Source organism: Ursus maritimus (genome assembly GCF_017311325.1).
Source record: "Ursus maritimus isolate PB19 chromosome X unlocalized genomic scaffold, ASM1731132v1 scaffold_X1, whole genome shotgun sequence".
Lineage (NCBI taxonomy): Eukaryota > Metazoa > Chordata > Mammalia > Carnivora > Ursidae > Ursus > Ursus maritimus.
The window spans coordinates 45898643-45925772 of NW_024423319.1; the positions used below are offsets into that span (position 1 = coordinate 45898643).

Sequence of the window (27130 nt, forward strand, 5' to 3'; positions counted from 1 at the left end):
AAGTAAATAAATATTTTTTAAAAATAAATTAAAAAGAGAAAAAACTCTGTATGCAAGAAAAATAAGATGTGTTTTTATAAGAAAAAAAGTAATTTTGCCCTAAATTAGAATGACTGATTGTTCCAGAATGAGAAAAAGGAAAGAATAGGATAAAAACTGAATGGATATTTAAAAAAAAAAGCTGTAGAAAGTTTGAGGAAAAGGAATTTTATGTGTGGTCAAGTTGCTAAGATTGAGTAAATTCATAAGTTTTTTTAAAATTAGTCACTATCCACAGAACACTGGTGCAAAACTAGAATTTGGTTTTCTATTAAAAATGACCAAGTTTTCTTAGATTATTGGTCTTCTCTTTAAAAAAGAAATCATAAAAAGGTTTTTCTTTACCTTTTAACTAATCTGCCTGGGAAACCAAGATTTTGTGTCTTATCAAAATAATTTCCTGTGCTTCATGTTGTCTTGATTCAAATCTTTGAATACTTAAGAAAACTGAATTTGTCATATTAAGAGCTAATATTTTTAACAGCTATGTAACTTCTTGTATTTGTCTTTGAAATCTTTTAATTGTCACTTTGGTTAAATGGATAGCTAAGTATTGTTTCGCAATGATCTGTGATCCTATTTAGCCAAGTGTCCAAACCTTTTGACATTTTTGACAAATTTCCCAAATAAAATTCTAGATGGAGTACTTTTGAGCTCAAACTAATTTTAAGATTTCCCAGAAGGTCCCTGGAAATTCTCAAAAGACTTAGTCTCTCACCTTGTAAAAGAACAATATTAAACCAATTAGCTTTATTTGTTATATGAAAAGCATTGTCAAATAAGTGATGATAAACCTTCTTAGCTTATATGTGAATGGATACATGTTACAAATATAGATGCTCCAGAAATTGTTTGAAGTTCACAGAAATTTATCTATATCTTCTTTGTCTAGTTATTTATGTTAAAATGTACTTCACAGAAATAACTACATTTCCTTATCAAAGGAACTCTCAACAGATTTGTAACCATGGCCATTTTAAGTCATTTATGATTCACAGTTATTCTTCTCTGAAAGAATTTGATTCTTCTTGGAAAGCATTCTTCTCAGTCAGCTAAGGCAAGAATGCTCTGTGATGGCATCACTTGAATAACCTTGGGACGATGCCACTAGATGAGTAAGAATTTCTAGAACTACTGAAGAAGCTGATAGATTCATAAAACTGTTAACTCAAGAGTAAGCAGAACCAGAATTGAATTAATTACATAAGACTGAATGAACAGATGAGGATAATTATAATTTTTTTGTGACTCTTTGTTTGAAACATTGCTGGTCCTTTAATTTTTGTTTTCCAGATCTAAGGAAACCTTTTCTTTTCTCTTAAGCTATCTATAACTTACAGCAATTTGGTAAAGTATACTTTTGCGAACAAGATGAAACAATTCCTTTTTCTCTCTTCCTGATCCCTCCAGAATTTGGAAACTCTTAGTATTCTTATTTTTATGGCAATATAGTTAGTTGCATAAGTTCAATAAGAATCTGTTGTCCTTTGAAACAGGACAAAACTGGAAACATTGGATATGTATATATATGTATATACACACATATGTATATATATGTGTATACATACACATATATATATAAACTTATATAAATATATATATTTGGCTGAAAAGTCATATTTGAGAATATGCATAGAATTAGATATGATCAGACAGATTTAAGGAACTAAGGTTGACTTTATGGAGGAATTATACCCCTTGGAAAAGCCACCTGGCATCTTTATGGAGCCAATAAAGCCCCTGGAAAAGCCACCTGGTATCTGCAAGGGTTCCCAGCCTTGCAATGTGAATAAGGAAGGTCAATTACTGGTAGGCCCAGAAACCTCAGAATATTTGGGGGACCTCAAAAAAGAGGAACTCACCAGAATCTATAGACATTGCATGTAAAGTCTGATGGCTATGCCTTGGCTTGGCTTCATAGCCTTGAGAGGCTTTTAAAAGTCCAATCTGAGATACTTTTGAAAAGTTCCAGAAAAGCGACCTTAAAAAGAGTCTACGTGGTCAATCGCTATTCTTACACTTATGTAAATAATCAGGCCAAGTTTAATGAGACTAGGCTTATTTTTCAAACTAATTATTGTGATGATCTTTGATAGAAATGGGGGTGAATATTGAGGAAAAAATTATGTTTAATAGAAAACTATAGCATACCCTTGTAGGTAAAAATTCTAGCCCTGTTCATTGTCTTTAAAGGGTTTTGTTATCTACTTGTAAACTGGATGTGATCCTGAATTCTTTCTAGTTTCATCCAGTGTCTGGCTACAACTCTCCAAATGAACATTTCCAAGTTTTCTTCCTCTGAGTGGAATCTTTGAGAACCAAAACTGTCCTTTTCCCAAAGCCCTGCAAGCTGAAGTTGGATGACTTAGTAAGACCTTCAAGGAAATCACCACCACAGATGATGTATGAGCAACCTTGGTGCCCGTCACTATGTAAGCTACTCAGAGAATTCACTGAAACATAATGCCCTGCCCATGAACATTCAAACTGCAAACCAGGAAATCCATTAGATTACCACTGCTGTCCTTCCTCCACCATTTAAAAATACTTTGAGCCTAACATCTAAAATCTTCTCAACTAGCTGTCTTCTGGTCTCAGAAACTGAGTTTCAAATGACTAATCTTTGTTTTTCTTTTATTTTCATAGAAATTTTTTCTCATTAAATGCTTGACTGCTAGCATCATCCAGCAAATACCCCCTACTACCAAGTCGCAATAGATAATTCAGCTGTTCCTTAATGGGAAGTGAACTTACATTGTTCAAGGTAAAGAAAAATGTCTCTTCTCTCGACCAAGAGGAGTAATTAATAGGGGCGCCTGGGTAGCGCAGTCGTTAAGTGTCTGCCTTTGGCTCAGGGCGTGATCCCGGCGTTCCGGGATCAAGTCCCACATTGGGCTCCTAGGCTAGGAGCCTGCTTCTTCCTCTCCCACTCCCCTGCTGTGTTCCCTCTATCGCCGGCTGTCTGTCTGTCACATAAATAAATGAAATCTTTTTTTAAAAAAAGAGGAGTAATTAATATTCTTTGCTTGACCAAACTTTAGTTAGGCTCCTGAACCTTCTAAGCCCATCTTCTCACTTATTTTACAAGTAAGCAGCAAGAACCATCCTGTTTCTCCAGAATCCTCCACCCTTGATATCTGATTAGGTTCCTCATTTTCTACCATCCCCCAGGTGATATCTGATCTCGCTGCACTGTCTTTAGCAAAGAATCCTGTCAGATCGGTTTAGCCAAAATTACCCTTAACCCTGATGTTTCCCCTTAATTTGTCATCCACTGACCTCCATCCTACCTACTCCTTGGCTATAAATCTCCACTTGCTCATGCTATATGGTATGTGCTTAAACTGTGTACTGGGAAATCTAACACTATCCACTCTCATTCTTTTTTTTTTTTTTGACATTTTTGTGCTATCTTAAAAAAAATTTTTTTTTTATTATTATGTTCAATTAGCCATCATTAGTTTTGGATGTAGTGATCAACAATTCATTAGTTACGTAGAAGACCCAGTGCTCATCACAACACATGCTCTCCTTAATACCCATCACCCAGTTACCCTATCACCCCACCCCTCCTCCCTTCTGTTACCCTCAGTTTATTTCCTGGAGTCCAGAGTCTCCCATGGTTTGTCTCCCTCTCTGATTTCTTCCCATTCAGTTTTCCCTCCCTTCCCCTATTGTCCTCCATGCTATTCCTTTTGTTCCACATATGAGTGAAACCATATGATGATTTTCTTTCTCTGCTTGACTTATTTCACTTAGCATAATCCCCTCCAGTTCCATCCATATCGAAGCGAATGATGGGTGTTCATCCTTTCTGATGGCTGAGTAATATTCCATTGTATATACGAACCACATCTTCTTTATCCATTCATCTGTTGAAGGACATCTCAGCTCCTTCCACAGTTTGGCTATTGTGTCCATTCCCATTCTTAATTCAGACTATCATCGCTTACTGCCAAAGCAACCATGTTTCCTACCACACTGAGTCATTCGTATCTTCTGTTCCTTCTACCTGAAATCCTGTTGTCTGTCCTCCACATTTGATAGACTAACTTCTGCTTTCTTTTCAAATCTTTTCTTAGACATAATTTACTCGGGGAAGACTTATTTACCCCAGTGGTGTACTAGAGTTAGCTTGCCCTGACTTTCATGAGCCTATTATGCATATCTCTTCCCAACTCTATGTTCACTGACATCAAGTTAATAGCTTGAAATTGGCCATGATGATAGCATTTACAACATGAAAATCAGCAAACACTACAAATCAGGACTTTTATTTTTTCAGAGAACTGATTGTTAAACATTTACCAGCACACTACTGCCCTGCCTTCTCCCAAATTTGTGTTAGATGGCTGTGCTGTGGGCTCCGATAATATCCTAACACCCATCACTATTTACCGTAGGTTATTTGTCTATTTCCCCCTCCAGGCTGAAATTTTCTTGAGGGTAGAGATACTGTATCTCTAAAATCTTATCTATGTAGTTCACAGAAGGTACTAATTAGTATTACTACTCTTCGGCAAGATTCGTCATCTGAATGAATGACTTTCAGAATGCATGCTTATGAAACACTTGCAAACCCTCAGAGAAATATTAGCAGAGAAGACAGTTCCTGGCTGCCATCAAATTTGCCTGAAAAATGTGGACTCAGAGCATGGGGAGTGAGTTGGATACTTTCTATCACCTGTGCCATCAAGTTGTGATGATGCAGGTATTTCATCTACACCACAGCTATAGGTGTGCCCTACAGAATAGACCATGCTATTCATGGTCCAGGGTTCCTTCCTTCTCCATCCTATCAAACCACAGAAAAGACTGTCGTGTTTGCCTCTCTGATTCACCCTGCTCTTGGCTGCCATTTTTCATCAGCCACCTCTTACAGTTAACAGCAAGGGTCTGCAATGGCATACAGATCCAGTAATACTTGGCATAGCATATTTCCAAATCCACTCATATACAAGAGGCAGAAATGGTATCATAAGCAGAGCTCTGGTGCAGAGAAGAACCACTCTCAAATAGCTGTGGCCAGAAGCTTAAGAGTTCTAATTCAGCTAGCCATCCTTGATCTGTGACTACAAATTCCTGGACAACTGGAAGCACCCCTGGGAATTCCAACGACTAGTCCTTGGAGGACTACTCCTTAGTGTTGTTACTTAAAGTATGATCTGAGATCAAGCAACATCAGCATCACCGAAGAGTTTCTCAGAACTGGAGAATCTTAGGCTGTGTTCTAGATCTAATGGATCCAAATCTGCATTTTAAACAGATGCCCCAGGTGATACATATACACATTTAAGTTTAAGAAACACTGGTCTACAGAACATTGAATTTTCTCAAACCAAGTATTTAGGCCCTTAGAGTCATGGAGTTTAGGGTGTTAGTGCTAATGGCACTTCATAATAGCAAATACTATTTATGTAACATGAAGAGATTTACATTCATTTTGTCATTAAATCAAAAAAACCAACTCTACGACTTAGCCAATTTAAATCAACCTGACCCTAAAGCTTGAAAGCTCACCATCTGAAAAGAAAGCACTTGAAACACTACAGGCTTGGGAGTTAAACAAAGCCTGGGTTTGAGTCCTACTTCTTCCACACATTTGTTAAGTGATCCTAAAAGAACTATTTAACTTTTCTAAATATCCATTTCCTTTTTTTAAATTTATTTACTTATTTGACAGATAGAGAGCAAGCAGTGGAAGTGGCAGGCAGAGGGAGAGGGAGAAGCAGGTTCCCCACTGAGCAGAGAGCCCAACGTGGGCTTGATCCCAGGACCCCAGGATCATGACCCAAGCTGAAGGCAGAAGCTTAACCCACTGAGCCACCCAGGTGCCCCTAATTATCCGTTTCTTAATCAGTTAATAGTGAAAATAATGGTATTTTATTTTCAGAGCAGTGGTAAAAAAATTAAAAGAGAAAACCTATATAAAGTGTCCAGCATGTGGTAATTGTTCATTAAATATAAGTTTCCTCCCTCCCTGCTACCTTCTTTCTGAAAACAAATTAATTCAGAATAAAACAAACAACCTGGGGGCACCTGGGTGGCTCAGTCGGTTAAGGTTAAGCGTCTGCCTTCAGCTCAGGTCACAATCCCTGGGTCCTGGGATGGTGCCCAGCATCAGGCTCCCTGCTCAGTGGGGAGAGTGCTTCTCACTCTTGCTCTGCCCCTCCCCCTGCTCCGCTCTCTCTCTCTCTCTCTCTCTTTCAAGTAAATAAATAAAATCTTAAAATAAAAAAGAAAACCCAACCATGCTATGGATAGCTTTTAGAAATCTAAGAGCAAAAAGGAAAATAACCACTAATTTGTACATCAATGTACATTCAATACCATCTCTCTGTGGTACAATGAATTGTTCTGATTGAACTAGGGCTGAAAGAAAAAGCCATTACATTCTTTTCAAATGAATTGGTGAGATTCCCTTTCAGTTTTTGGATTCTCTAGGTTACTATCAGAGGTGCATATTGTATTCACCCATGTCTCTGGGAGCATATTTTGGCCTGGTATTCTTTACCTATCAAAACACAGGCACAAGCACAGACAGACAGGAGGGAGTAGATACTGAGTACCTGGCAGGTGGGAAGCCCAGCTCCCAGAGAGCCTTTCCCAATCCAGGGCCACCACCATTAAAGCTTCTCCACTTTGCATTTGTTTCATCATCGGATTGCTCTCTGACAGCCCCGCAACACCTCCCACCCTGCTCTATAAACACCCCAAGCAACTGTGTCAGAGTTTTGTTGTCGTTGCTTCTACTATGAGGAAAAAATAACCATGACAACCTCAACAATGACTTGCTTCCAGCTAAAAGAATATGGCATAAGTGGTAGAGTATGACTAAGTCATAATGTCTCTCAGACCATTCACTCTGGAGGAAACCAGTAGCTATATCATGAGGACATTCAGCCAGCCCTATGAAGATATTTTCATGGTGAGGAACTGAGTCATCTTGCAAACAGCTCTGTGAGGTATCATAGAAGTGGGTCCTTTAACTCCAGTTAGACCTTCAAATGAATGCAGTCCTGGTCTACATCTTAGAGATTATTTTTATTTGAGAGAGTGAGAGAGAGAGAGAGAACGCAAGTGGAGTAGAGGCAGAGTGAGAGAATCTCTAGCAGGTTCCCTGCTGAGTGAGGAGCCTGACTCGAACCTCGATCTCATGACCCATGAGATCATGACCTGGGTCGAAATCAAGAGTTGGACACTTAGCCTACTGATCCACCCAGGCGCCCCCCAATTTTTTTAAAAGATTTTTTTATTCTGTCCTACATCTTAATTGCAACCTCATGAGGGAACCAGAGCCAGAATCACCCATCTTAGCCACTCCCAGCTGACCTTCAGAAACACATGAGATAATAAATGTTTATTATTTTGAACTGCTAAATTTGGGGGTAAGTAGTTATGCAACAATAGACAACTAATAAGACACTTTTCAAATAATTTGCTCCCCTCAAAAAAGCAGACTTACATATATTACTAAAAGCAATGTATGAAGTTGCTATTCTGCGTCCCATGGTTTTGCTTAACAATTCTTTCCATAAGAGACATCACTTATCTGCTCTTCTTTTTTTTTTTAAGATTTTATTCATTTATTTAGAGAGAGAGGGAGAGTGCGCAAGCAGGGGTAGGGACAGAAGGAGAGGGAGAGAATCTCAAGCAGACTCCCCACTGAGTGCGCAGAGCCAGACATGGGGCTTGATCCCACTACCCTGAGATCGTGACCTGAGCCAAAGTCAAGAGTCGGATGCTTAACGAACTGAGCCACCCAGGCACCCCATATCTACTCTTCTTAATGTATTAATCAGCTTTTGTGGCGGCTATAGCACTTGTTTAGGGGTAAAATTGAATGGGGAAAATTAACACAATGGACACTGTAAGAGACCAACCAAAGAGGACTGAAAATCTGTTTAAAAATAACCAAGAGACAAGAAATCAAGGTGTCTAGAGAAGTAAAAAGGAGTTTCAAAGAGGAGGTAAAACATTTGCAGTATATTCTGCAGAGAATAAAATTGTTTTTTCTAACCAACGGAGGGTAAACTGATATAATGGAAAAATACTAAATTGGAAACAAATGGAAAAGCCAACATCATACGTAGCAAATTTTCCTATCCAACTCACTTACCCTTCTATAAATTTGAAGATAGTGCTGTAACAGTTGGTAAACAATGTGTCCTTGATATACTCTGCAATGAGAGCTTCTAGAACAAAATGCAAGCATGTCATCACAATCCACAAACAATAAAGCCACTGTCAATTGGAAATAAACCTGTATTGAGCACCCATTGTGCACCACGCAAGGAACTCTGCATGGGGAAAGGTGGGTTACTTTAACTACCCTCTACTTGGTAGCTCCAGCCCAATTATAGGCCCCTTCTCACCAGGCCTTCCCCTCCTCTTCTCCCTCAACACTCTTCCTCCACAAAATAGATAAGAGTAAAGGCAGGGGATCCAAAAACAGAGATAGAAGGGAAGGGGAAATTCCTGCCACTGCTGCTAATGGGACTTCATAATAATAAACATCATTTATGTGACTTCAATATATACTAAAGATTTATATTCATTTTGCTTTTGAACCCAGAATAACTTCATTTCCTCCACTCCTCTCTCATCTCCAGAAACCTGCTTCTTTACCAAAGATAAGGCTGGTTTTCTCCCTCTTTGATTTCTTTTCTAAAATGAGGATAATGGCACACCTGGGTGGCTCGGTTAAGCGTCCAACTTTTCATTTCAGCTCAGGTCATGATCTCAGTGAGATCAAGCCCTTCGTTGGGCTCCACACTGGGCATGGGAGCCTGCTTAAGATTTTTTATCTCCCTTTCCTCCTGTCCCTCCCCCTCTACAATAATTAATTAATTAATTAATTAAATGAGGATAACAATGCTCCTTGTGGGGTTGACCTGATCATGTAATGACATCATGTCATGATGACATCATGTGTGAGGGCCAAGCCCTGTGAAAACTGAATGCCAGCATGTTAAAGAGGGGTGAGAAATGCAGGAATCTCTTCAAGAAACAGAAAATGGTGCAGTTTGCCAAGAGCACAGAGGGCTTGGGAAGAGAGGACTGGAAATGTACTCTGAATCCATGGCATGGAGGTCACTGAATGCTATCTCAGGACTCTATAAATAATGTCAGAAAATCCAGCTTGGCTAAAATACTGTTGTCTGGGGCAGGAGTAAGGGTACTTTGGTATAAGAAAGTCAAGAATAATGATATTATTTCAAGTGATCATGACATACAAATGTTATATTTTGTTTCCTTCCACTTATGCAAGATCTAATTTATTGTGGTTATTGTACATCATGTCTTATTTTCTAGAATCCTAACTCCTCAACTTAATCTCAAATAAAGGTGTGTACATATATAACACTTACATTTTACTCACAACTTTCTGACAACAATGTTATTCCGAGACCTTAGGGGATGGGGGATGGAGGGAAGTGACAGCCAGGGCAAGCAGTATGTCCTTCTGTTGACAGGCAGTAGGATGCCTCTGAGAGTGTCTAAGTGATAAGATTACATCCAGCTTCAGGAAAACTGATGTGGGCAACTATGAACTATTAAAGAGAAATTATTCTGGTATTTCTTAAAACAATAAGGAAGACTTCATTCAACACTATTGCAGTTGGTGGGGGAAGAGATTGAACTCAACTCCAAATACAGCAAAGACAGCTAGAGATTTACAGCCAGTGAGTGAGTAGAGTGAAGGGGTCAGGGGATAGAAAATTATTAAGAGGAGACATCAAGGTGAGGGGGAATCTTGCTAAAGACAGGACAAGGGCAGGAAGCCAAGGTCATGGCCTATGTCAGAAGAGGCTCGGAGGAGTCTGACCAAAGTTTGGTCAAAAAGAGTGTCTTTAACAGGGTACAGTTACTTGGAAGAGAATGACAGAGGTGAAGGGAAGTCTGGGAAGCCTTTATAGAGGTAGAATACTGGGAATATGGATGGGTTGCTTTCTTTGATGAGCCCTCTCTACTGAAAGGACAGCTCCCTTGATGTGGGAAAGGAAAGAAGCAGATCATCTGGGACAGTGTCCTCTCAATGACCTCTAGGTATCCAGTCAAGAGGCATTGGTCAGTGAGGTAATCTAATAATGGCTCCCAAGGATATGTCCACATCCCAATCCCCAGGACATGCACAGGTTACCTTATTTGGAAAATGAGAATTTGCATATGTAATTAAATTAAGGATTTTGACATGGGGAGATTATCCTGGATTATCTGGGTAAGCCCTAAATGCCATTACAAATGAATTTATAAGAGGCAGGAAGGCAGAGGGAGATTTGCACACAGAAGAAGAGGACAAAGAAAAACAAAACAAAACAAACAAATGAAAAAAACAAACAAACAAAGACCAAATAGAAGGGGGACAAATACAGGATATGTCCTGATGCTCCCATGAGTCTTCTACTTTCAGGTTAGATTACTCCCTGGGAAAAAGGCAGGACTATGAATAGGGCAGAGAGAATCTTGAATTTGTCAGCATACTTATCCTAAAAAAACTAAGTTCTAACCCAGAAGTAACTGGGTTATCCTGAATTGGCAAATTTAGCTTTCGGCTCTCATTAAAAAGGTTTGGGATGGTGGGGTGGTAGTTGTGAGATATATTGAGTTTAGTTAGAGAAATAAAGTTACATTTTTGCAAAAAGAAAAGAAGGAGGAGGAGGAGGAGGAGGAGATGGAGAAGAAGGAGGAGGAGGGGAAGGGGAAGGGGAAGGAGAAGAAGAAGACAACACAATGTGACCACGGAAATAGAAATTAGAGTAACCTGGCCACAAGCCAAGCAATGCTAACAGCCACCAGAAGTTGAGAAGAAGCAAAGAATAGATTCCTCCCTAGAGCCTCTGGAGCAGGTAGAGCCCTGCCAACACCTTGGTTTTGGCTCAGTGAAACCGATGTTGAATGTCTGGCCTCCAGAATTATGTGAGCATGAATAAGCTTCTGTTCTAAGCCACCAAGCTGGTGATAACTTGTTACAGCAGCCTCAGGCAACTAATAGAGTCAGGCAAAGCAACCTCCTTGTTAACATCAGCATCGTCACCCTGCCTGATACACACCAGCCACTCAGTGCGTGGTCATGAATGAATGGAGGTGACTCCTGGGCTCAGTCTCTGGGTGAGCACACACATCCTCATGCAGGAGGTGGCAAAGAAGTGGGGTCTTAGTACCCCTGATCCATGACCACTGGAGGCCGTCTGCTTCACAGTGAAAGGGCAGCATATTCAGGAGTCCCCAATCTTTCTCCCATGGAAACTCTGAGCCAGGCTCCCTGCAGGAGTCCTGACACAACCCTCCCTCCCATCCTGACAACTGGATTGGGGTTTCTCTGTGCTGAGGCCTTTTGGGAAATGGCTCTCAGGAATATGATAGAAGGGGCGCCTGGGTGGTTCAGTCAGTTAAGCGTCTGCCTTCAGCTCAGGTCAAGATGCTAGGGTCCAGGGATCAAGCCCCGAGTCGGGCTCCCTGCTCAGCTGAGAGTTTGCTTCTCCCTCTGCCTCTCCTTCTCCCCCTGTTCATGCTCTCTCTCTCACTCACTCTCTCTCTCTGTCAAATAAATCAAAATCTTAAAAACAAAAACAAAAACGGGATGCCTGGGTGGCTCAGTTGGTTAAGTGTCTGCCTTCAGCTCGGGTCGTGATCTCAGGCTCCTGGGATCGAGCCCCACATCAGGCTCTCTGCTCAGCAGGGAGTCTGTTTCTCCCTCTCCCTCTGTGCTCTCTATCACCCTCAAATAATTAAAGTCTTCAAAAAAATTTTTTAAAGGAATATGACAGAAAATGCCCATGATGTAGAGCTCTCTCTGGTCTTTTATTGTAGGGTGGGAGACTTAGTAGGCTCATCTTGAAGAAAGCCCCTTTTTGCTGATTATCATGGATTTAGGCTGGATGAAATAGAACCCGATCATAAACATGTAAGGCTTGATCAGCCTTTATTGATAATGGCACAGATACTAAAATCTTGGGAAGGTGGAGTGATCTCCAGAACATTCCTCCATTGCTGCTTTCTGTGGATGTGATGGCTTAGAACCTCAGCAGAGGTTCTTTCCTGTAGTAAAGTGAAAGCTGACCACGATGACGTATTGCAGCTGTGCATGGCCAGAGACAGGTGTAGCTGGACTCTGCTCGCTGTCCTGCTGGCCTCCAAGCCATCTCTTCCTCCATTCAGTAAGGGATCCTGGGTCTCAGTGGGCTCTGGAGGTGTCCCTGCCTTGCTCCTGCCCTGCTTTAATCCTCTTCTTTCTGTCTGCAAAGTCATGCCTGCCTTTCCTTCCTGGTCACTTTCTTATCTCTCTAAATTCAGGTGTAAGTCCAAAGGTTTATAGGATGCAGGAAACTGTATCTGAACCGGCACCTGGCAATTCCGGGGCAGGGGGTGTGCCACCATTGACACAAAACTGATGGCTGCCTTGCAAATGGATCTACTGCCAGTTGATGAATGTTATTAGGTGAGTTTGGAATTTCCTTGGTAAGTGACAGCTACTATTCCGGCTTGCTACGTGCAGCAAATCACAAATTGTAACAATATCATACAGCAATATTATTACTACCTCCATGTAACAGGTGAGGAAGCCAACTCAAATAGGGTCCCGTGGCCAAAGTCACAGATCAAATAAAAGATTGACGCAGGATGCTGACCTATACCTGTCTGATTGCTAAGCACTATTTATTTCATTCTAAAATGGATTCTGGTCTAAGGGATTGCAGTAGCCATGGTTCCACTACCCAGGGCCTCCACTAGCACCTGTGTAACCCTGACTTGCCCCAATATCTGGATTTCAGAACCAAATAACCCCCAAGCATTAAGCCTGGGATACCGAAGCAGCTGCGCCCCACCTCCAGCTCCACCCCCACCTCCTACCAACATGCGTGTGAGCTTTCACAATGGTATATCCCTCGTCTATGCAGCACCCATGATCTCCTCTTGCCCCTCTCAATTGCCATGGACACAAACCTGGTTTTGCCCATTTAGCTTCACTTGGCTCACTTCCGTCCTTCATGTGCCTTAGGTAAACCCGCCTTATGGTCAGGTTTGAACAGATCCTGTGCATTCTTAGAACATATGCCTTCTCCCGTCCCTGAATTGCACAAACTTTAGGCAGGGCCCTGTAGTCAGGACCAAGTGGGGCAGGTGGGATGTGCCCAGAGGTAAAAAAGTTACACAGAGGGGGCATGGCCCAGGGCAGGCCGAAAGTCTGATATCCAGGGAATCATTCATTTGCTGAATTTACGAAGTTTTCAGCATGGCAGAGGTCAGAAACCTGCCTTGCCGCATGGAGCGATCTCATCTGCAGAGGCTGACGCATATGCCCATACTCAGGAACCTACTGGAACTGGGCAGATTTGAAAGACTGCAGAAAAGAGTTGCCCAAGTCCACTTGTGTGGGCTGAGGAGACTCCTTGGAAGGTATTTATGATTCATATATTTTTCGGGGGAACCCAGGGGGCTGTTGGTGGCTGTTGGTGATGAAATTGACCCAATCAAAGTCTATTCCCAGTAGAGGCTCAGGAACCTCCAGGAAAGGATTCAAGTTCTGTCCACTGCTTGAGACAAGGCGCATCTGAAGAACTGACGCGGAGGCCTGCCACAAGACTATTTTGGGCTGCACGGGGGTACAGAGGTCTGATGCGAAAGGAAATTCATCCTGAGGGAGAATGGAGCCAGATACAATGATGTCAGCCCAGAAACAAAGTCTTGTTATTAGGGAGGTAGGGCTAGTCCAGTGACAGCACTGGGACTAGGATTCCTGGTAGTACCTGTTCCAACACCTCATAGGCCCTTATAGGCTCATGGTTCCAGAATAGTTACTGAATAAATCACAGTGATTCTCAGATGCTGTCTCTCACAACCCATCTCTTTTTCCAGAAGGCTCACATTCTCTTAGCAGCTGCTGGTTGACAGCTGGCTGGAGGTGCGTTCTGAGCACTGTCCCTGCAGATCGCTGCCAGTGGGAGGCGGCCTCCCACAGGCAGGCCCCAAGCACAGGCTAACCCTTCGCATGGGGCCCTGGACCGAGCTCACCTGGTGACCCCACCGACATGACTGCTCTGCATTCACAAGACTGAAGTATGGTCACTGTGAGAGCAGGTTGTGAAATGGCCCCTGTGACCCTCCCAGCTAAGTGTCAGGTGCGGTGAGTGGAATTTCATTTCATCAGCGGCAATCTGTTCTCTCAACAGCCCTCGAGGCCCATCTTGGAAAAATCTCCCTTTTTGCTGACAACTTGGGAATTCTCCCCGAGGAAAAAGAACCTTGATTTGTAAGTGAATTTGCAGCGCATTTTCATACCAGTTTGGGAGGGGAAGATACAGAAGCTGTGCCCTGCTCACGGATAAGATTGTCTCTGGTTTAGTGACCTCCTTTAGGGTTGGGTGAATGAACGCAGAAAGAAATGAATGGGTGACTAGCGGGATGCCTACATTAGCCAATGGTTCTGTGCAATCAGAAGCACCTGCGGGGCGTGTTAAAACACAGATAGGGGGCCTCACCCCCAGACTTTCTGATTCAGTCTGTCTGGGAGGGACCCGAGACTGCATTTCTCACGAGTTCCAGGCCAGGCTGCTGATCCAGGAAGCGCACTCTGAAAACCACTGGCATCAGCCATCAGCGGAGACCCCCCTTAGGCCATGATTGTTGTGGCTGCAAACTTTCAGCCTGGGCCTTTCAGCCAGGTAGCTCACAGGTTATACTCTGCGATGAATCCCCTGGTTTGGTGGGATTTGCCAAGATGAAAGAAATGGTAGGTTGCCTGTTTACTGAGCCCTTCAGCAAGCTTAGCATCATGGTGGAATGGGGGAAGCATGGGCTTGGAGCCAGGCGCCCTGGGGGTTTGCAGGCAGGCTCTGCCTCTTAGCAGTTATGTGAACTTTTACAATTTTAGGGACCAGTGTGAGGCTCAGCTTAATTCTTTTTTGAGACAGAGAGAGAAAGAGAGAGAGAGCAAGTGGGGGGCAGAGAGAGAGAGAATCTTAAGCAGGCTCCACGCCCAGCACAGAGCCCAATGCAGGGCTTGATCTCACAACCCTGAGACCATGACCTGTGCCAAAATCAAGAATCGGAGGCTTAACCAACTGAGCCACCCAGGTGCCCTCAGCTTCATTTTCAATAAAGTTAGGATTAGGACTCTTACAATAACATGGAGAGCATTAAATGAGAAAGCCTGGGGGAAACATTTGGCACAGTGTCAGGCACATAGTAGCCACTCAGAAAATGTTAGTTCCCTTCCTACCCTCTGTTCCACTCCCCTCATTTTGGTGTTTTCTAAGACGACTCTCAGGTAAAATGCTCTCTGAGGTGATCTCAAGGGTCATTTGCAATATGTAAATATACCAAATTAAGACCTTAAACTAACACACCTTAAACTTACACAACGTTATCTCAGTAAAGCTGGGGTAGGGAAGGAAGATTATATATTCGAGATTCGTTTTTTTAAAAACTGGAAACAATATGCCAAAATGTCAACGGTAATTTCCTTTGGCATATATATTCCTGTACTTTCATAAATTTCTATAAAGAACATTATAGCTACTGCATGATCAACAAATAATAACTATTCACAAAACTAGGGAAAAAAGTAATCACGGTATCTGCCTTTAAGGATTTCAGTACATAAAGTTTGTGAGACCAAACTTGGGGCAATTCCTTGACTTCTTTTTTTAAAGATTTTATTTATTTATTTATTTATTTATTTGCCAGAGAGAGAGAGAGTACGAGAAGGGGAGCAGCAGAGGGAGAGGGAGAAGCAGTCTCCCCACTGGGCGTGATCCCCTGGGATCATGACCGGAGCTAAAGGCAGACGCTTAACCGACTAAGCCACCCAGGCGCCCCATTTCCTTAACTTCTTATCAGTGGTTTAGGAAACATTGTGTACTTCTGAGAAGGAAGTACAGAGTATAACAGAGCCATAAAACTATGCTTAAGACTAAATATAGAAAACACGTATTAAGGGACACTTCTGTGCAAGGCACAGTTCATCTTTAATCTAAACCTTGGTCATAGTGATAGATTTCTATACTCATTGCCTTATCCAGGGGAGGGAGAACCAACTCATTCTTTCTCCCAGATACACTGTATATCCTGACAGCCCCTCTAAATTAGGGAGGACTTCCAGTTACAAACCTGACCATTTCAAGTGAATAAGATATCCTTACAGCATGGGAGGAAATACACAGATACTAAAAAGTAGGTTTTGGATACATAGACAAGCATGACCATCTGAGACCCAGGAGTACAGGAAGTGGGAGGGGGGACCTGAAAGGGGAGCATCTTGGCCTCAGAACCCCACCTCCATGGAAGCCATCCAAAATGCCGCTGCCTGAAGCTGTGAACCAGGAATCCCCTTGGGGTTAATAAGTTTCCCAGAATCCCGTAGATCTGACACAATCCATGCTCAGTAAATATTTCTTTTCTTCTTTCTGAGACTCTATTCCCACTTACCCTAAACCCAAAGCTGCTCGCTGCTAACACAGGTCCCTATAAGGGCCATGCTTCCTTTGTGGAAGAGAGATGATTCCACACCGGGATTAACAGTCACACTCACAGGAGGCCTAGTATATGTCACTGCTCAATAAATATTTGTTGAAGGAATAAATAAAGGGATGAATACATAGATGAATGTTTGGCCAAAGCTTTGACTGGAAATTATGGGCCATCAGTGTTTGATTTGTTTCTATGGTTAAGCTGAATGGTTTTGGCTTCAGGCAGACATCTTGACTGATGGTGACTGCAATAGGGCTGACACAGAGAAAAGCTGGTGGTCTATCTGTCACATGCTCTTTATTCAAATATAAAGCAAAAAGAAATCAAATCAACGGATGGGGATAAGGATTACTGCTTCTGCTGCATATTAGCTGAGTGACTGTCTAGAAATGAATTCTCTTTTCCAAAATCAAGTTTCCTCATCTCCAAGATCCAATAATGGTACTTATCTCACAGGATTGTTTAGACCTCCTATAAAACAACTAGCTCCATGCTTGACACAGAGCAGTCATTCAACAAACATCCATTCTTTTTCCACCAAACTTTCCCTAAAAGAGACAACGTGGAGATCAACTCAATAGCATTAATAGCATACAAAGCTCTCTAAAATGCGTCAGTAAGGAGGGAAATAAATAGGTATGTGTGTTATGGTTGACTTTCATGGTCATGTGGTAGGAATGAGTTGGTGGAGTCTCTCTGGGGTAGAGAGAAAAATTCTAGCTCTATTTTTGTTTACTTTGGTGTCTGCCATGTTTTATCATGTCCCCAACAAGGCGAGATACAGAGCACTTGTCCGTGCTAGACCTAGCACTAACTATATAGGATCTTGGCGAAGTCAAGATGTCTCTCTTGTCTTCACTTATGTAACAGGATAGCAACAACTAGCTTTCTCGAATCAGCCATCCAGGAATGTTGTGGAAGCCACTGAAAAAGCCCTCTCCATTGTTCTTTAGTAAGAAAGAGGCTGTTGAGGCCAAGGACAGGGTTAAGAATCATACTACAAGTATAAGTCTTCCTCTTAGTTGTTGTAGTAGTAACAACAAGAGAGGTCGTTTAATGTCCCAACAGAGCAGAGCCAGATGTCACCATAAATTCAAAGCGCACAAGTTCACACGCATATAGGGAAATCAGAGAGCCTTCCCAAATCAAGAGGTTTCTCTGTGGCAGGCAAAGTGCTTTACCTGTATTATCTCACTGCACTCTTTTCATTGAAATATAATTGACATACAACGTTATATTGGTTTCACATGTACCACATGGTGATTTGACAATTCTGTACATTACACAATGCTCACCACCATAAGTGTAGTTACCATAATGGAATTCTTAAAACAAGCTCAGAGAGTAGGGATTATTACACCCATGTTCTGAACGGAAAAAAAAAAAAAAACAACTGAGAACCACAGAACTTAAGTCATTCCCCCCGAGTCAGTTAATAGGTGGTGCAGCAGGGATTCCAAGGCAAATCTCCCTGACTCCAAAGACATTAGCTGTTAGGGAAAGACCACAACGGAAGGGAGGGCCCAAGGATACATCTCTAACCCAAGTGAAAGGGAAGAGGAAGAAATGTTCATTCCCAGAAGCCATCCTTTAACCCTAGACTTTTTAAATCCTGCTCCCTGAATAAACTGTCCTCTCTATTTTCCATTTGATGGGGATGTGAACATTTGATAGGCAGGATTATGGGTAGAATTGGCATCAGTGCCTAGTTGCGCCATCAACTCTCTCCCAAAAAGACACAAGAAATAGAGAGAGGGATGGAGAGAAGGAGAAAGAGAAGAAAAGGTCAAAGGAGGAGGAAATGGACTGACAAAAGCCGTTGCATCTTCTTTTAACCTTTTTATTGAGGTATAACATTCACACAGTAAAGGGCACAAATCTTAAATGTATGGTTCAGTGAGCTTTACATATGTATCCACCCATGTAGGACCAAGATATACAACATTTCCTTCACCTCATAAGGCTCCCTTGGGCCTCTTCCCAGTTCATCCCCACCTCCAGAAGTAACCACAGATCTGATTATTGTAAATATACATCAGTTTGCCTTTCCTAGAATGTTATATAAATGGAATAATACAGTATATGCTCCTATCTTTTTGGTTTGGTTTCTTTCACTCGGCATTATTATTTTGGGATTTATTCATTTCATTGTTAAGTAGAATCTCATTGTACTACAGTTTGTTTATCTACTCATTTATTTATGCATATTAAGGTTGTATCTGATTTGGGGCAATTACAGAAAGAGCTGCTATTAACATTCACGTACAAGTCTATATACACATATGCTTTAATTTCTCTTGGGTATATACCTAGGGATGGAATTGTTGGATCATAGAGTAAGCATAAGTTTAGCTATAGTAGATTGAAAAGCACAGAATCTTAGATCCCTATCCTCTGCATAACTTGGCTTTCGATTTAGGCAAGTTAACTTCATTTTCCCCCACAAAATGAAAGCTACATATACTCCCTATAGAAAATTGGAAAAATCCAGCAAAGCAGAAAGAGGGGAGATTACTCCTGTAAGTCGGCCTCAAATAAGCCATCTTCTTTCTGGAATTGAGTGTCAACTATTGGCTGGCTTGAGAATGCAGAATCATAGTTGGAGAATTTCTCGAAAATTAACTGAGCAGACTGTCAAGCATAAAGCCAATTTACAAATCCATGGAGTCTTCCTCTATGAGACAATCAGGGCTCAATATACTGTGATGATTAGTTTGAGTGGAGCCTCTAATCAGGCGCAGAAAGTAAAAACAAAAAACCCTCACAAAAACAAAGAAACATGTTCTCTGCCAGCCTTCCTGAGCCTTCTTACTACATGGCAGTGGGGGTAAAGGAACACACAACACAGTTCCTTCCTGTCTTGGAAACCGAGCTTGTGCCTATTAAGAGAAAAATGTGTATATCACACCCTAACATGTGCTATATCCATACAATGGAACACAGTGCAGTCATTAAATATGATTGCATAGATCTATATTTAGCAATAGTAAGGTGTGATCAGGACCTATTTTGGGGACCTATCTTAGTGTAGTGCTTAAGACATGGGTTCGGAGACAGACTATCTGGTTTGATACCTGGCTCCAACCTGAGCTCTTTGACTAAACAATTGACATCATTTTGCTGTATCTCCATTTCATCATCTCTGAAAAGGGAGGAATACTAATACCTACCTTGTGGGGCTGCCTTGAGGATTAAGTAAGATAAAACACTGGGACACTTGGAAAAGCACTTAGAACAAGTAAAGCTTGATTCATGATAAATTTGCTATCAACAACCTGAATGAGATGGGCCATCAACATTGCTCCATGTTCTTTCTACATTTCTCTGGTCAACACACTCTCACCCTTACAACTGATTAAACCCTCTCCATTCTCTTCAAACTTCCAATGCCTCCTCCTTTTCTTCTATGCTCTCTACAGGCAGATGACCACACTCTCATTGGCAGAAATAATAGTAGGGGGGGCCTTCAGAAGGGAGTGCCTTCATCTCCCTAACACCAAATGTCTGACACCAGCCGACATCCTGTCAGCCGTTGCTCAGTTTAGACAGATATATTCTCTTCTCCTACGAACACTACATCCTCCACCTGTGCTTTTGGTCCCAGACCCTCCTCTTTCTCAGCAAATGTACCCTATAATTTATCCCTCCTCTCCTCTGTGTATTTTCAACCATGCAACTCCCAGCAGAATCTTCATTATAAACTTGACACATCTGCAAAATTTCTCCTTGTTTAAATAAAAAGGCTTCTCTGGACTTCTAATCCCAATCTTATGACTACCCTGACATTTCCATGCCCTTCTCAGCCAAATTGCTTCAAATAATTGCCTATACTCTTTGTTTCTATTTTCTTGCCTTTCCCTCTCTACTAACCACATTTCAATCCATCCCAATCTAGATGTCTGCCCTGTCACTCTAGGAAAATAGATCTGGGTAAGGTTCCCAATGACCTCCATATTTCTAAATACAACACATGCTTAGCACTCTGCATCTTATTTGACCCTTCAGCACCAACAGACTCTGTTGACAGTCTACTCCCTATTTCTGGAAACAGTCTCTTCCTTTGCCTTCAATGACATGGGTTCTTCCTAACATTCTTTTAAAGCTCTCTGCCTGCTCCTTCCCTGTCTTCTTTGCAGGCTGATCCTCCTCTACTCCACATTAAATCCCGGAATTTCTCAAGGCTACTTTCTATCCTACGCTCTCCTACATTCTTCCTCTCATACTCTCTGACCTGGACAATGTTATCTACACACAAGGTTTCAATCACCACCCATATGCAATTTATGTCTCCAGGTTGGATTCCTCTTCTGAGTTCCAGATCCATCCACTGAGCTATGGATATGGCTCTCCTGGTGTTCTCAAAGGTATCTGCAACACAACATATCTACGACCAAACTCACAAACTTCATCCTTCAACTTACTAGTTTCTCTGATCAATACCCCCAAACATCCAGTTGTACAAGCCAGAAACTGGGAAGTCATCCTTGACTTCTCACTTTCCCTCATTCCCAATTCCAATCTCCCCGAGGTTCATGGATTTTTATGTCCCAAGTAATTCTCAAATATACCTATTCTCTCCATTTAAACCAAGACTACCTACCCCAGTTGAGCTTACCATCACCTCTACTCTAGATTGTTGCAATGGTTCTTAATGGGACTTCTCAGTACATTCTGAGCCCTTCCCACTCCTTTGTCCACACTGTAGCCAAGGTGATATTTTCAAAAGACAAATCTGATTCATTACCTGCACCCCATGGGGCTTCCAATGGCTCTTAGGATATAGATGAAATGGTATAAGCTGGCTTTCCAAGGTCCTGTATGCCCTGACCCCTGCATCCTGGCACAGTCTCATTTCCCATAATGCTGCTCTCCCACTGTCTCTTGAACTCCAAACACACTGGCATTCTTTCAGTCTCTTTTACTCACCACGCTATCTCTGAACACATGGTCTTAAACCTTCTTCCCCACCACTTGCTCTTAATGCAAGTGCACACTTGTGTGGGTATTTGGATGCTATTTGGCTTGCCCTCTAGATTGTGAGCACCATGAGAAAACAGGCCATGTAGATGATTTTTGCTCACATCTGTTTCCTCAGCACCCAGCACAGTGCCTGGCAATAAGAAGGCCTTCCGCAAGTATCTTGTGAACAAATGGGTGGGTAGGCACTTTTAGGTGGCCTTTTAAAAAAGAATTGCCCTCCCCTCCCCAGCAGGCCAGACTGATATATACTACCAGAAGCACTGAGAGTGCCTTCTGTGAAAGAAAAACAGAATCAGACACTAGTTAAAGGTGGCAAAGACAGATTTTATTCAGTACTATTGCGAAGGGGGAAAAGAGACTTCAGTACAGAAGTGGGCTCAATTCTGAATACAACAAGTACAAGTGGGGATTTGTAGCCAGGAAACAGAGTGAGTCAGTGGATAGGAAATTACTAAGACACGTAAAGGGGAGGGGGATTCTTGCTAACGGCAGGCCAAGGTGATCAGATATCAAGGGTAGCGAGATGACTTAGCAAAATTCTCGCTAAAACTGAACTAAGCATCACGGATTAAATCCCAGGACAGGGCTCTAGGATAAGGCCTACATGAAACAAGGTGTTAGAAAAACCTATGTAAATCTGTCATTTCCTTTAGGCCACTGTATTTTTTTTTAGCACTATAACCTACCTTTCCCACTAATCTCCCCACAAGGTATATCATATCTCCACTATTCTTATTACTCCATTGGCATTTAAAGTTTCTTCTAGGTATAATTTATATTCACAAAGTTCACCCGTTTTAAGTCTACAATTCAATGGTTTTAGTAAATTTAGAGTTGTGCAAGCCTTCACAATCTGAGTTGAGGACATTTTCATTATCTCCGAAAGACCTTCATGCCCATTTGCAGTCAAGCCCCCCTGTTCCCACTGCATAGGAACTTTTGAAGACCCTCCTATTTGCCTAAAGATAAAAGCTACAGCCTAGGGGTGCCTGGGTGGCTCCAGTGGTTAAGTGTTAAGCCTCTGCCTTTGGCTCAGGTCATGATCCCAGGGTCCTGCTCGGTGGGGAGCCTGCTTTTCCCTCTCCCTCTGCCTGCCACTCCCCCTGGTTGTGCTCTCTCTGTGTCAAATAAATAAATAAAATCTTTTTAAAAAAGAACTTAAAAAAAAGCTACAGCCTAACCAGCCAAGCAAAAATCAAAACGGCCACACCTGAAATAACTTGAGAATCACCAAGTAACAACTGTGCAGCCTGATTATTCGCTCAAAAAGATTTAAGAAAAGAGAAATTGGTGTGAACTGATGAGTGGGAGGAAGTTTCAAGGAAGACAAAGGGTATTTTAAGGCTTTGCTGCAGAGGAAACCTTCCCTCCCCCCCCCATAGCAAAATACTATGAGTTGAGAAATAAACAAAAGAAGCAACATGTTTTCAGAACTTTTTAAAGTTCCAATATGATGTTGTGACAGTTGGCGGGCTATTTGTCCACAATCCAGTCGGCAATGAGCGTTTCAAGAACAGTTGAATCAACACTCAACTGAAATCAGCATGTACTGAGCGCCTACCGTGCGCCCAGCAAGGGGAGGATCCCCGTAGGGAAAAGTGGCTTCCCGCAGCCCACCAGAGGCTAACTCCCGCCTGCTCTCTAGGCTGCCCTGGGGCAGAGGAGCTCCGAGCGCAAGAAGCACCACTCCCCAGGGAACAGACCAGGGTTAACCCACGGAAGGGGCGCCCGAGGCTGTTCCTTCCCTGCCCCGTCACCCGGTTCGGCCTCGGCCTCCCGCTAGCAGCACCCAGCTGGACCCAAAGAAGTGAGAGGGGCCTGGAAGGGGGAGCGCGTTCCCGGACCAGCCTTAACAGTCCGGCCTTCCCCCCTCCCCCCCGACTCCCGTCTGTTTCCCCCCCCAAGCAGCGCTAACCACTCCCCCTCTGCCCCCTCACCGATCCCCGCCCAGCAGGCCGCCATTACCCCAGCGGCCGCTCCCCTATCCCTTTTACGGAAAAACGAAAATACACAGGGGGTGGGGGTGGGGGGCGTGGATGGAGGGTCTCCGGAAACCTGGAGGGGAAAGGAAGGATTCGAATTTTATCAAACTCTCTTTCCGCCCTCCTAAGCCTCACCCCCACCCTCGACCCTTTCCTTGCCTCTCGGTGGGCTGGCAGCAGGGAAAGGGGACTGCGGGCTGAGGAGCGAGGGAGGAGGAGCTGGACCCAGCGCTGGTTCCCGCCACGCTCACCACGCAGGTCCCAGGACGTGGCTACTCTTATGCCATACCATTCGGGTCTGAGCCATGCCCTCTTTCCCTCGTTAGACATCATTTCCTTCTCCCCATCCAGCGTTCTGCTTCTTTCCCAAACACAAGATTGATTTTCACCCTGCCCGAGACTCAATTTCCGCATCTCTACAGTGGGGATGGCTTGACGTGCAACAGTCCCGCGTGTAAGAGAAACAAGCCCCGTGCAAAGAATTGGGGGCAGGAAGAGGGAGGGCTGGAGTGAGAAAAAGGACTTTGGAAAAGGGTCCTTACAATATGCAGGTAGATGTGTTAATTAGTATCCTGGTCAGACAGAGCACTGGAAAAGGTAAATAGTCCACAAAATAATTACTGAATAAGTTACAGTCATTCTCAGATACTGGCGGGAGGTGCGTTCTGAGCACTGTCCCTGCAGATCGCTGCCAGCGGGAGGCGGCCTCCCACAGGCAGGCCCCAAGCACAGGCTAACCCTTCGCATGGGGCCCTGGACCGAGCTCACCTGGTGACCCCACCGACATGACTGCTCTGCATTCACAAGACTGAAGTATGGTCACTGTGAGAGCAGGTTGTGAAATGGCCCCTGTGACCCTCCCAGCTAAGTGTCAGGTGCGGTGAGTGGAATTTCATTTCATCAGCGGCAATCTGTTCTCTCAACAGCCCTCGAGGCCCATCTTGGAAAAATCTCCCTTTTTGCTGACAACTTGGGAATTCTCCCCGAGGAAAAAGAACCTTGATTTGTAAGTGAATTTGCAGCGCATTTTCATACCAGTTTGGGAGGGGAAGATACAGAAGCTGCGCCCTGCTCACAGATAAGATTGTCTCTGGTTTAGTGACCTCCTTTAGGGTTGGGTGAATGAACGCAGAAAGAAATGAATGGGTGACTAGCGGGATGCCTACATTAGCCAATGGTTCTGTGCAATCAGAAGCACCTGCGGGGCGTGTTAAAACACAGATAGGGGGGCCTCACCCCCAGACTTTCTGATTCAGTCTGTCTGGGAGGGACCCGAGACTGCATTTCTCACGAGTTCCAGGCCAGGCTGCTGATCCAGGAAGCGCACTCTGAAAACCACTGGCATCAGCCATCAGCGGAGACCCCCTTAGGCCATGATTGTTGTGGCTGCAAACTTTCAGCCTGGGCCTTTCAGCCAGGTAGCTCACAGGTTATACTCTGCGATGAATTCCCTGGCTTGGTGGTTGGGGAGCTATGGGTAGGTTTCCCACTTTACCTCCCAGCAAACTCTCCTGGGTAGTGTTAGGGTGTTAGATTTGAGAGAGTTAGAGGTGTGTGTGTGTGTGTGTACATCTGTGCTGCTGCTGACAGGTACTTCTGTCCCTTTCCACACCTCTAGTGCTGACTGCGAACCTTCTCCTGGGTCTCTCTCTTTTGACCGCTTCCCTAAGTGCTTGGGAGTTCTTACCCAGCAAGAAACTGAAAACACCTTTGAGCACAGGTCTCAGCCAATCCTTTCCTGGCATTTGGTGACATCTAGTGGCTACCTGGAGAATCTGTGCTCATACTTAGAGAACGTTCTGGAAAATTAACTGAGCGGCGTAGAAAGCAAAAACACCTACTTGTGAACTCCCTGAGAAAGTCTTCCTGAAGGAGCTTAGGAGGGCAAGGTAATGACTGGCTCAGTATGACATGAGTCAAAACAGATTTCTTGCTCTCTTGGCAGCTGTGACAGAAATTAGAAGTCATTAAAGAATCTCAGAGCACCTCTCACTGTACCCTCAGTGTGAATGATTTACTAGAAATGATACTCAATAAAAAGTGTCCTTGAATAAAATTGAGTCAGGTAATACCAATTTGGTATTTGCTTCCCCTCTCAGAGCATCTCTCTGGGCCCCAAGCTATAAGCAAAGCCAAAGATAACAATCCATTTCCTGGCTGATCAGGAGATCCACAAAACCGACTTGTAGAAGTCAGGTGCAGCTGGTGGTGACCTGAGGGCATCCGGGCCTGAAAGTCATTGACAGGTATAATTGTTAATGGCAACTACGTATGCAGAAATGTAAGATAACCCCTGGTGTCACAGGCGTTTGAAGTCTTCCTGGGAGGTGCAAGATATTGTAAATAATCATATGCAACCTGTACTTTAACATAAAGTTTAAATTACTTGTCACAGGAATGTAGGGGAGGCAATCGGGAATCACGAAGGAAATTGCCTCTTAACGCTGCTATTCTGGGCCTTTAGTCATTAGAGAGGGCTGGGCCACAGAATGTTGTCATTGGGACCAAGAGCATCAGCAGATTCTTAAACACAAACCCAGAATTACCGAACTTCAGAAACTCTAGGAGTGAGGCCCAGTAACCAATGTTTTTACAAGCCCTGCAGATGATTCTGGGGCTCACTAAAGTTTGAGAACCAGTGGTTAAGAACAAGCTTTAACTGCCCTGAAAAACGCTAAAGGCTGTTTAGAGACTATTAATAAATTCACGGAGGAGACCGAATTATTTATATAATAACACAGGTTTATTTCTTTTTTAAAACATATAAAAGTGCCTTAGATCTTCCATTTATGATTAAACGAAAGGAAGGTGATGTATTTGCTTTTACTTCTTGGCTTTGGGAGAATGCTGTCTTGATGAAGTCTAGTCTCCAGAGTAGCTCGATAGTCCTGTGGACGTGGAGATGAGTAGTTTAGAAACAGAAATTACTCCACCTCAATATTAATTAAAGAAACAAATTAAAATAGCAATGGGATACCATTTTTCAACTAACAAATTAGCCAAGATCAAGAATAGTATGCATCACTGAGGAGGCTGGGGGGGCTGGCATACACCCCTGGTGCAAACACAAAGTACCATAATCTTTCTGATAATGTAAATCGAAAGCCTTAAAAATGTGGGTAACTTTGACTCAGCAATTCCACTTCTAGGCATATAGTTTAGAAATAATGATATATGCAACAATGTATGTATAAAGATACTAATGCGTTTATAAAAACTTAAAAATTAAAAACAATTTAAATTTCAAGGGCAGAGGACTTGTAATCAAAGAAATGGTTCGGGGTGCCTGAATGGCTCAGTCTGTTAAGCATCTGCCTTCTGCTAGGGTCATGATCAGAGGGGTCCTGGGATGCAGTCCCGCTTCAGGCCCCCTATGAGTCTGCTTCTCCCTCTGCCTGCCTCTCCCCCTGCTTGTGCTTGCGCACGCGCTCTAATAGACAAATAAATGGTTCATATGAATGGGAAGGAGTGAGAGAGGGAGACAAACCATGAGGGACTTTGGACTCCGGGAAACAAACTGAGGGTTACCGAAGGGAGGAGGTAGGGGGCTGGGGTAACCTGGTGATGCGCACCGGGTGTTATAGGCAACTAATGAATCGATGAACACTACATCAAAAACTAATGATGTACTGCATGTTAGCTAATTGAACATAATA

At 43.1% G+C, this 27130-nt stretch overlaps 1 long non-coding RNA gene across 1 annotated transcript; it reads left to right on the top strand.

Moving 5' to 3' along the window:
- The first annotated feature begins 23539 nt into the window (after positions 1-23539).
- On the top strand, positions 23540-25464 carry LOC103672985. Its single transcript, XR_571276.2, has 3 exons — positions 23540-23928; positions 24401-24480; positions 25093-25464. It is a non-coding gene; the product is annotated as an uncharacterized LOC103672985 (long non-coding RNA).
- Positions 25465-27130: the final 1666 nt, after the last annotated feature.